Consider the following 12,130-nt stretch of genomic DNA (forward strand, 5'->3'; position numbering starts at 1 on the left):
TGAAGATCACTGTCCAAAGCTGGTGCAAATGTTTTCCAGCATCAAGATAATTTGCATTTACTTGTGCTGGTTGCAATTCAAAATTTCCAGAATTTTTTTAACCTGATTGATACTGCATGTCAAAATGTCATCACTACACTGACGATAACAGTTTTACAAGGCACTCTATGTTTGATTTTCTAATTTTTGGCAATAAAGACAGTGGATCTCAGAAAGGGTTTAGCTGTAGTTTTTTTGTAATTTTTAGAGAGTGTCTCTGGTGTCTAGTGCCCCCCATATGTCTTTTTATTCAAATAAAATAAAAGAGAACCAGTTTGGAGAAATGGGGATGGTATATTATACTTATGGCTATGACTGTCTGCAGCGCAGTATAAACAATTTTATGTAAGGGCATTTAAGAAGCACAAAAAATGTATGGCCAACTAAGGCAAAGAGAGGATTTCACTGCAGATAAAATCTAGTGCACGACATGTTATCCTTTATACTTTGTAGTAAGAAATGCTCCAATCTAAGGATCATAGCTTCTACATTTTATACCATTCTGACTTTTAACTCATACTTGTTTACCTATTGATACTGATGCCAGGCTCTCCTCCTCCTCCTCCTGCTTTTTTTCAATAGTTACAAAAACAATAAACTGGAGTTAGTTACATGCATTTTGGTTTTCTTGTCAATAAGTGTGCCCCTGTTTAAAAATACAGTTAAGTTTAGTGACATTCCATTGAAACACCAATTCTGAGATAAAAAAATCAACTTTCCTAACCAGGAGAGTACATTTAAACAATAAAATTAAAATGTGGAAGTTTATTTCCCCAAATGGAACTTAACTGCCCAAAAATGGGACAGCACAAACTGACCATGGATCCTTGAAAGCCTGTAGAGCAGCACTCTCTTTGGTGGCAGAAAAACTCTGAGGGGCTTGGTAGCCAACCCTTTCTTTTTATGCAGTTCAGCTTGAACTACCTAATGGTTTGGGCATGTGGAAGGTGCTCTGAAGCTTTGGAAGCTGGCCGACTGTTATATCCTTGGCAGGATATAGCCCATATAATTTAAGCTCTGCAGCAGTGATCAATATAATGAACATCAGCCAAGTAAGAAGAGCAGAACAAGCTTCTGTTCTACAGCCACTGATTTCAGCTTATCTGGGGGTCATCCATGTGCTTCCAGGGTAGCTTAGGCATGTAATCCTGCATATCCTATATATGCTCCAGGGGGATCTCATCCTAGTGGGTCATTCTGAGGGTATTACTGTTAGATATTTTGACTACCTTAGTTTGGTTCTTGATTCTGTGGCTCTCCTGGATCACCAAGCTATTCATTGTTTCATGGGAAATAATCCCATTGACCCACCCCATTTCAAGCACTTACCCATAAACCTATTCTTTCAGTACTACTCACAGCTTATGTTCATAGGTCCATAGGTGAGGATGAGGATGGACACTGGCTGGTAAAATTACAGCTTTGTTTGAGGGCTCAGCTTCTAGTTCACCACATAGATTTCTTCTGCATCAGCCAGACTATGGCTGCGGTGGATTGCTTATCATCCCTCCTCGTCCCCTGCTGCCACTTCTGAACAAGACCTTTATGCACCTAAAGTCCTCCCCTAAGGGCACTTGCTCCCCTACAGTAAAATAAGGTAAACCACTGTTTCCCAAGAGAGTACTGTGGCTAGAGATTTGAAGGTACTAAACTTCCTTCTAAATGATTGGCCTTTAAAAATGAATAGCTTGGCTGCATATTGGAGGTTACAGTCAGATGAGGGCAGTATAATCTATAAACAACAGAAATGCCACTTGTAGTTCAACAAATCAGACAGTATTACATATCTGAGTTTTTTGTGTCTTATGCATGAAAACATGATTAGAAGTAACAACATTTCCAACAAGCATGGATCTGTACTTGTCAGGGAATAACCTAATTTCTTCTCTTGATTAACATATTTGCATGGTATTTCCTATCTAAACTGTTTACACATATTACTCTGCAGTTAGCACCTATGTTATTAAATGCATCTTTGATGTACTATGTCATGATGTTACTCTGAACTGCGTATTTTTTATTTTAAGGCACTGCTATATTTCCTTGTATATAACATAATGCTAACCAAATTTCTCAAACATATTGCTACTGCATTTCCAAAATACTGTAATTTTGCCTTGTAAATATTCCTCTTGTATATTTCTCTTTGTTTTTGTACTGTTAAGTATCTTACAACTTGAATTGTTAGTTTTTTTTCTTATTTTTACTCATGACTTTCCTGGAGCTTTTCTCCTCTAGTTTCCACTGAAAAAGGGCTCTCTGGGCCCAGTTGGACTAACCCAGTTAACAAAGTTAAAAATGGAAAATAAAAAAATAAATAAACAAGCTGTATCATATGTGAAGCCCAACACCCTCTCAGAATGAATCTGATGTAATGCCAGAAAACCCAGAATATTTCTCATGGTTTTCACACAGCAGATGCTGTAGGACCTAACAGTTCTGAACACCTCCTATAGTACATGTAATAGAATATAGTTGTTAACATTTTCCAAGTCCATACAACAGTTGTACACTGAATTAGCAAACTCCCCCGCACTTCCTCACCAAATTGTATAACGGTAAAGTACTGTACTACTGTACCACAATCTCTGAAATATAGAATATGCATTGCTTATTTTTAAATCAAGGTCTGATAGTCACCTGGAGCGCCCACTACAGCAGTCTGACTTGGTCCCTTCCAGAGATTAATAGGTCTGTTATTCCCTATAGCTTGAGCTCACACACTTTTCCTTTTTCTTAAACATGGTGACCACTACCCCAGTTTACTAGCACTAATACACTTTCCCAAGCTTCCCTACAACATTGGACGAGTGTCAACTGTGCCACTTCAACTTTTTCTAGTGCCTACATCATCTTCAGTCAAATCTCATTAACACCTACAGCCTTACCAACATGCATGAGGAACTGAATAGTTTGCCAGGACTTCTTTGAAGTTAACTGGCAGTCTTTCTCCACAGCCTCTTCAAACTCCTTCAGTGCTCAAATGTTCACTTTAAAACTGCCGTTTCTCACTCCTTGGCCTACCAGTACCTATTAACCGACTCAGGAGAATGCTTCATAAGCCGTATGCAGAAGGCAACCTTTGCTTCATTCATGTGCCACAGGCTTTTACCATCATCCAGCTCAGTTTCATGTTGTCACTTAATTAATTGTGGTCTCAAATATGGTCAATTCAAACTCAGAATTTTGGTGTCAGTTACAACAAAGTCCAAGTCTTCTTGGAGGTAGGAGCTAAATGGTTCTCACACAGAAGCTTCCATTAAGCTTTCCCAGTAGAATCTCAGTATGTTTTGAGGCCTCCCAGATCTGTGTGTTTGGTGTGCGCAGAGAAACCCCCACTAAGTGGTGATCAGCTGACAGCTCTCCTCTGTCTTCAACTGGATATCTAGAACATATGGTCTTGGATCTAATGACACAGCCATAAATTCCATTACTGAACTTCATTTCGGGGTCCTTTGGTACTAGGTCCACTTATGAGCTTCACCGTGAGCATGATCTTAATTATAGGTTCGTAGGTTTACTAAGCTTACGGCACAAGAGCCTTTACAAGCCTAGCCAATAATACCCAGGATATGGCAATATTATATCTTAATTCCCCATCTATGGGATGGGATAATATCAAGGTAGTGGGTGTTTAGGGGTTGGAGCCCTGAGTCATTTTACAGAGTGCCTCTGTCCAGAAGGGACATGGGTAATACCCCACGAGTAAATTTATGATTCCCCATCTATTTGTCCAAATTCTTTTTGAGGAGAGTGAGGGATGATCTTTGTTTTACAAAGATGGGAAGTTTATTCCATAGTCGATGTAGCCTTTTGGATATAAATCTGTCTCTCTAGCAAGTTCTGTCACAAATAAGGTTCGGGCCCATGGAACATGTAACCCTTGTATAATTTTTCTTGCAAATATGTAACATTGTCATTAGGGCTGGATCAGAGAATGCCTTGGAGGTCAGGCATAAGTCCTCTCTCAATAAACGATATGAGACAGAGTAAAATGATAGGGCCTTTACTCTATCTGCAAAAGACATGTGTCTTATACTTTGTATTTTTTAGTGAGAAACCTCTGGGTCTGCTCCATTTGGTGTAAGTGCCTGGTTAGGTACATGCAGAAGGGAGTATTGTACTTGATTATGGGCCCTCGCATTGTACTTGATTATGGGCCCTCGCATTGTACTTGATTATGGGCCCTTGCATTATACTTGATTATGGGCCTGATGAGGGCCGAGTACAATGGCAGTATGACTTTCTTTGATCTTGATGTCATGCCTTTACTTATAAGTTGAGCCATACAGAAGGATTTATTCAGTACTGTAGCTACCTGGTGGTCAAAGTTTAGGTTACTATCTATCTGTGTTCCTATGTCTCTCACCACTGGGTCTAATTTCAGGGGTGTGCTATCAATGTTATAATTTGCAGGGATATCTGATTTACTGAAGGGTATGATTATGCATTTTTTAACATTTAGTCTCAGATCATAGTTTTGGCACCAGTCGTTTGTCAGTTTTAGGCCTGTTTGTAGGATGTCAATATTGTTTGGGGATTCAATGATTGCTCCCAGATTACAGTCGTCAGCAAACTTGTTGGGCCAGAAGATCCCAACACTGGCCTTCACTTCAGAGAAGTATATACCAAGCAGGAGGGGTCCCAACACTCAGCCCTGTAGGATGCCACTAGTAACAGATTTCTTATTGGAAGTGGATCCACCTATCCAGACAACGTGTCCTGTCAGTGAGCCAGTTGGCTAGCCATCTGATGATGTAGGGGTTTATGTCTAACTAAGTTTATCTTTGATCTCCGAGTGGGGGATTGTGTCAAAGGCTTTGGCCAGGTCTAGATAAGTGATGTGTACTGTTTTACCCTCATTCATGGCTCTGGTGATTTTCTAGAAGTCCACCAGATTGAACAGGCAAGACCTCCTTTTGACAAAACCAAATTTGGTCTGTTCTAGTTTTTGAAGTGTTCCTATGTCATTAGTGATCAGGTCTATGATGATTCTCTCCATAGCCTTGCAGATAATACTGGTGAAGCTTATAGGTTTGTAGTTCCCTGGGTCAGTTGATGGGCACACATTGTGCAGAGGGATGACTGTTGCAGTCTTCCGTTCCTCTGGGACAAAGCCTATCTGGCGGCTGTGGTTAAAGAGAGTTTCTAGTGGTTGTGATAGATTCTGTTTTAAGCTATTTAAGAAGCATCCTGGAATGTTGTCGGGACCCACGGAGGCTGTGTTTTTGGCTTTAATGAGTGCAGTAAGGACCTGTTCCCTCATAATGACTGATAGAGATATGGTTGTGGGCATTTCTTTGGGTGTGGTAGGAGGTGATGGGGGAGAAGATTGAACTGAACTTGTCAGCCAGCAGGTTTGCTATAGTTTCATGCTGGTGTAAGTGTTGCCATTCATGATTAACTCAGCATATTGCTAAGTGTTTTCCCTGAGGTTACAAACATAATTAAAAAGCCTTATAGTTATCTTTCACCTGGGAGGCTATATTTGCCTCATAGTTTGCTTTGGTAGATTTGAACAGTTCTCTAATTTACTTGTTTAGCCTGGTGAGTGTTTTTTTTTTTTTTTTTTACACTGTTTTGTCTGTTCCTTCTTGGCTTTGGAGAGGATTTTTTTTCTTTTATTTTTGAATAGCCTATTTATGTTAGGGTTCCACCAGGGTAATTTAATTTTGCCAGTAATCATAGGTTTGACTAGGACAGGTGCTACCTGCTCTATGTAGCTATGAATGTGGTTGTACAGTGCCTTTGTGTATAACTCAGAGTAGGCTTCAGTGTCATCGGGGTTTGGAGGGGCTTGGATGTTTAATAAGTTGTCACTTAGTTTGAGGTAATTGGCCTGAAAGACGTTCTTAACAGATTTGGAGTTTAGTGGGGGTTCTGAGTTAGTTTTTATAATAAAGGAGATCATTTTGTGGTCAGATCTTACCAGGGTGGAGTTAATGCACTGGAGGCATCCCCTATGTTCATGAGTACTAGGTCTAGGATATTTGTAACTCTAGTTGGGGAGCTTGGGCATTTCTTCTGGACCTTATGAGGGATTTTAGCTGATTCTCACTCACTTTACACTAACCCATTTGACTTGCTATTAGTAGCATCATACTTACATGGTTCCATAGCTACCACTCTACAGATGCTCCAAAGTAGATACTAGCAATACTCATTAATGTTTTTGTGGTACCTTGCCGGTATGTCCTTGGCCCCTCTTTTCATTGATCCTGTTACAATTGATTATCATAATATATGTGTAATTCTGTTTGTAAAGTGCACTTTTCTGCTGGGGTCCAATAGTGACCCATTTATCACCAGTATTCAGTTAAAGAATGACCTAACTGAGGTGTGATGTCATCTTTAAAAGCATATGTAATTTAACTATGAAGAAAAATATCACCATCACTGCTCTTTAGAACTAGACTTAGGATGAACAAAGCCTTATTTTTCTTGTTCATTTCCCCTCATCAACCCAAACAGTAGTTCAAATTTTAACTAACTTGATGTTTTTTATATGTGTTTCTTTTTCTTCTCTTTTGCCTATAGAACATCAATTGCCCAGTTTCCTGACTGCCAAATTTTGCATGGCAGTCAGCAAGTTGTCATCCAGCTACCCAACAGATCCTTTCTTCATAATGCTTTAGTTCTTCGATGAGGTAAGGGATATGCAATCCACATCACCACTAGGACCACCATACCTTCCAGATGTGGGGGAGTGTTTCTACAAATCAGCAATGAAGGCTATCACTAAGCAGCTTGCTACCACTCCTCTGAGGAGCATCATGCCATTTCATTGCTTGGACTGTCTCCATATTACCAGGGTAGACATGCCTGTCCTTACCAACCCAGCTCCCACAGGTTCCTGGCCTGATAATTGAACTTCAATCATCTGAGACTAGTAAGAGCTTTAGGGCTTTATCCCTCAATGGCAACAGAGCTTAAAATTACTTGAGTATTAGGCTACACCTAGTATACTCTCTCAGACAATAGCAAACACCTTCAGGGTAATATGGGCAAATGAAAGCATTCTAAATTATTTGAAAATGTCTTCCACTGAGATCATAGTCAGCTTGTGGAAAATGAGTCTCTTCTAGATCTAGGATAATTTCAGAAACTAATGCTTCACAGCTTTGGTTACCTCAGAAGAGAACTGGTCTCTTCATTCTTGTGGTATATTGAACTTTGCTATTCAGTAAAGAGACAGTACTGAGAATACACAGTAGTGACCTTGGCTGTGGTATAAAGTCCAGGGTTTGGCTTTGTTTTCAATAAAGTACACACACATATAATATATATGTATATAAGAAAAAAGCAATGAAGAAATCAATAAAAGCATTTGCACAATTAAAAATAATGCCCATGAAGAATTCATGAATTTAACCTATGTAAGACTTAAAGAGGCCCATGAAGAATTCATGAATTTAACCTATGTAAGACTTAAAGAGGCCCATGAAGAATTCATGAATTTAACCTATGTAAGACTTAAAGAGGCCCATGAAGAATTCACAAATTTAACCTATGTAAGACTTAAAGAGGCCCATGAAGAATCTGTGAATTTAACCTGTGTAAGACTTAAAGAGGCCCATGAAGAATTCATGAATTTAACCTGTGTAAGACTTAAAGAGGCCCATGAAGAATTCATGAATTTAACCTATGTAAGACTTAAAGAGGCCCATGAATAATTCATGAATTTAACCTATGTAAGACTTAAAGAGGCCCATGAAGGATTCATGAATTTAACCTATGTAAGACTTAAAGAGGCCCATGAAGAATTCATTAATTTAACCTATGTAAGACTTAAAGAGGCCCATGAAGAATTCATGAATTTAACCTATGTAAGACTTAAAGAGGCCCATGAAGAATTCACAAATTTAACCTATGTAAGACTTAAAGAGGCCCATGAAGAATTCACGAATTTAACCTATGTAAGACTTAAAGAGGCCCATGAAGAATCCGTGAATTTAACCTGTGTAAGACTTAAAGAGGCCCATGAAGAATTCATGAATTTAACCTGTGTAAGACTTAAAGAGGCCCATGAAGAATTCATGAATTTAACCTATGTAAGACTTAAAGAGGCCCATGAAGAATTCATGAATTTAACCTATGTAAGACTTAAAGAGGCCCATGAAGGATTCATGAATTTAACCTATGTAAGACTTAAAGAGGCCCATGAAGAATTCATGAATTTAACCTATGTAAGACTTAAAGAGGCCCATGAAGAATTCATGAATTTAACCTATGAAGACTTAAAGAGGCCCATGAAGAATTCATGAATTTAACCTATGTAAGACTTAAAGAGGCCCATGCAGAATTCATTAATTTAACCTATGTAAGACTTAAAGAGGCCCATGAAGGATTCATGAATCTAACCTATGTAAGACTTAAAGAGGCCCATGAAGGATTCATGAATTTAACCTATGTAAGACTTAAAGAGGCCCATGAAGAATTCATGAATTTAACCTATGTAAGACTTAAAGAGGTCCATGAAGAATTCGTGAATTTAACCTATGTAAGACTTAAAGAGGCCCATGAAGAATTCATGAATTTAACCTATGTAAGACTTAAAGAGGCCCATGAAGAATTCATGAATTTAACCTATGAAGACTTAAAGAGGCCCATGAAGAATTCATGAATTTAACCTATGTAAGACTTAAAGAGGCCCATGCAGAATTCATTAATTTAACCTATGTAAGACTTAAAGAGGCCCATGAAGAATTCATGAATCTAACCTATGTAAGACTTAAAGAGGCCCATGAAGGATTCATGAATTTAACCTATGTAAGACTTAAAGAGGCCCATGAAGAATTCATGAATTTAACCTATGTAAGACTTAAAGAGGCCCATGAAGAATTCATGAATTTAACCTATGTAAGACTTAAAGAGGTCCATGAAGAATTCGTGAATTTAACCTATGTAAGACTTAAAGAGGCCCATGAAGAATTCATGAATTTAACCTATTTCTATACTGTTGCAATTCACTAAGGATTTTTCTGTTTGTACTCCACCATAATTTCCCAGCACATAACTTCCTTCCCAAACTTTACACAGTTTAACTATCACAAATAGTTGGAATCTTTTGTATGCAATTAATGCAATTACTATGTCCTTTTTTATTCAAATTCTTTTTATGATAATGTAATTATAGCAAAGACAATGTCTTATTTTTTTTCTTTTCAAATTATCTTCTACTCATTCTATGTATCAAGATTGTTTCTTTTACTTATGTATGTATTACTATTGAATTGTAATTATATAATTCTGTGGAGTTTTTCTCCCTGGGCCACCACTGAAAATGGACTCTTCTTGGCCCAGTGGACTTTTCCAGTCAACAAATGCAATAAATAAATAAATAAATAAATAGTTCAGAAGCCATTGAAAGGGAGCGTTCTTTTGTGTATGCCCCAGCTGTGTATGCAGGGCAGGGGGAAGACTGTCATATTGTGGTATGGCTGAAATGCGAGAAGACCCTGAATGCTTAAAACGTAAAATTTAGAGAAATGTGTAAGCCCCAAATTAATATTACAGTGGAAAGGCACCTATTTTACACAAGAGATCCAAAGCCTGGTGAAAAATTTGCAGCATATATAACTGACTTGAGAAACAAGGCAAACGTGCAGATTTACTGATTTAAGAGATGAGTTGATAAAAGACAGGCTTGTGTGTGGTATTAAATATGATACAGTGACAACAATTTTGCTTTGAGACAGTGATTTAACTTTGAATAGGGCCATAGAGATTTGTCAGATATATGAGCTCACAGAAAGGCACATGAATATGCTTACAAATGAGAAAAGCATACTTGCTGTGGTTTCCAGTCCTAATGTTGATAGTATGCCACAAGAGGTTAAAAGTTACAGGCCTAAGGGGATGGTTGCTTCTGTGAAACCCTGATCCTTTCCAGCAAATTATAGGGTAGCTCCAGTAAAATCCAGAGCATGCTCAGTGAAGCAGAGGAGTGACTCAGCAAAACCTGTCACAAACCTCATAGTCAACTGTCATAATTGTGGAGGCAGCTATGAGCCCAAAAGTGAAATGTACTTAGCTTTTGGTCAGCAGTGCCACACATGTAAAAAATGGAATCATTTCAAAAGTTACTGTAAATCAAAAGGAGCACATTCTTTAATTAAAAGAGAGCATTTAAAGAGGCAAGTTGAGCAACAAGAAAGCTGCAACCCTACTTTTTATGCTGATGATGTGTCAGTGTGCTTGGTGAAACAGTCAATGAAGTAGATTTCTGGGCAAAGAATGAAGTATTTTGTACTGCTCTGATTAATGGGAGACCTGTATATCTCAAGGTTGATACTGGTTCAAAGTGCAATGTTATGTCAGCAGAAATGTTTGCCAAAGTAAGAGCTAGTGAGAAGCTTGATCAGGCAAAGTGTGTGAAGCTTGTTGCTTATGGTGGTGGTGAAGAAATTAAGACTAAAGGCTCTGTAGTGCTTTCATGTTACTTTGCTGGGAACAGCTATGACTTGCAATTTTACATAGTCAAAAGGGATGTGCAGTCATTGTTAGGCCTCAAAGACAGAAGTCCACCATGTAAGCATATGTAACAATAATAATTTTGCAAAAACTATTTTTTCTGACTAGGCTGATCATTTATCACCAACTAGTGCTCACCTTCAACATACTAAAGCATCCCCACAAAACGCCATCCCTAAACCAACTACTAAACCAATACTCAGCAAACCGTCCTCTACGCTCATCAAACAAGACCCTGCTCTTCATATCCAAAGCCAACAACACTGCTTTTCTCCCCGGGCCTCTGTTGTAAATGGACCTAGTTCGAGTCGGACTTTCCCGGTAAACAAATGTAACATAAAAATAAAATAAAAAAATAAATAAGTTAGTTAAACTCCCAGTCGTTTACTCCATGAAGTTAGACCACAAGGTAAGCCCAGTTATCAGACCCGCATGGAAAGTTCCGGTAGCCTTGCAAGGCAGAGTCAAAATGAACTAGACAGAATGGTGCATCTAGACGTAATTTGCCCAGCAGAAGAACCAACTGAATGGGCTTCCTCCATGGTGGTAGCTCATAAGAAAAGCTCAGATGATATTAGAATATGTATTAATCCAAAGATGTGAACAAAGCACTAAAATGACCTCATCATCCAATTCGTACAGTCAAAGAAGTTGCTGCTGTTATGCCAGATGCTACTGCTTTTTCTGTCTTAAATGCAAAAAGTTCATTTGGCAAAATTTTCTTGACTGTAAATCTTCATTGCTAACTACTTTCAGTACACTATTTTGAATGTACAGATTTTTGAGAATGCCATTTGGGATAAATTCTGCCAATGAATCTTTCAGCATGGATTGGAGCAATTTTTTTTTCTAGCTATCCATGTGCTATAATAGTTGATGGTATTCTTGTAGGAGGCAATGGTGAAGTTGAACATGATAGACACCTCAGGAAAGTTATGGAAAGTGCTTGTGAAGTAAATCTTAAGCTAAATCCTCAGAAATGTAAGTTCAGGCTATGAGATGTTGCTTATGCGGGTCATTTGTTTACCAGTTCAGGCTTATGACCAGATCCTTCCAAGGAAACTACTATTCTTGAGATGCCAGCTCCAGGCAATGTGACTTCCTTACAACATTTTTTGGCATGGTCAACTATTTGGGCAAGTTTATCCCAGATTTGAGTGACCTTTCAGCACCGCTAAGAGAGCTGACATGCAAAGATGTAATTTGGTCCTGGTCAGGACAACACTAAAGAGCATTTGATGTCCTGAAACAGAGAATTGCCATTCCACCCACTTTACGATATTATGATGTTCACAAACATGTAACTCTTTCTTGTGATGCTTTGAAATTTGGTCTTGGTACAGTCATTCTTCAGGAGGGCAGACCAGTAGCCTATACATCCAGAATTGTAACCCAGACCGAGATGCAGTATGCTCAGATAGAGAAATAGCTCTTGGAAATTGTGTTTGCATGTTTGAAGTTCCATGATTATATTTATGGCTGACCTATTCAAATTGAGACAGACCACCAACCTTTGATCACTATTTTGAAAAAGCTTGTGCACACAGCTCCTGTAAGATTGCAACACATGATGTTGAAATTGCAAAAATACAATTTTCACTTGGTCTACACAAAAGGC

Source organism: Protopterus annectens, chromosome 2.part2 (assembly GCF_019279795.1).
Source record: "Protopterus annectens isolate FY-2018-M chromosome 2.part2, PAN1.0, whole genome shotgun sequence".
Taxonomy (NCBI): Eukaryota; Metazoa; Chordata; order Ceratodontiformes; family Protopteridae; genus Protopterus; species Protopterus annectens.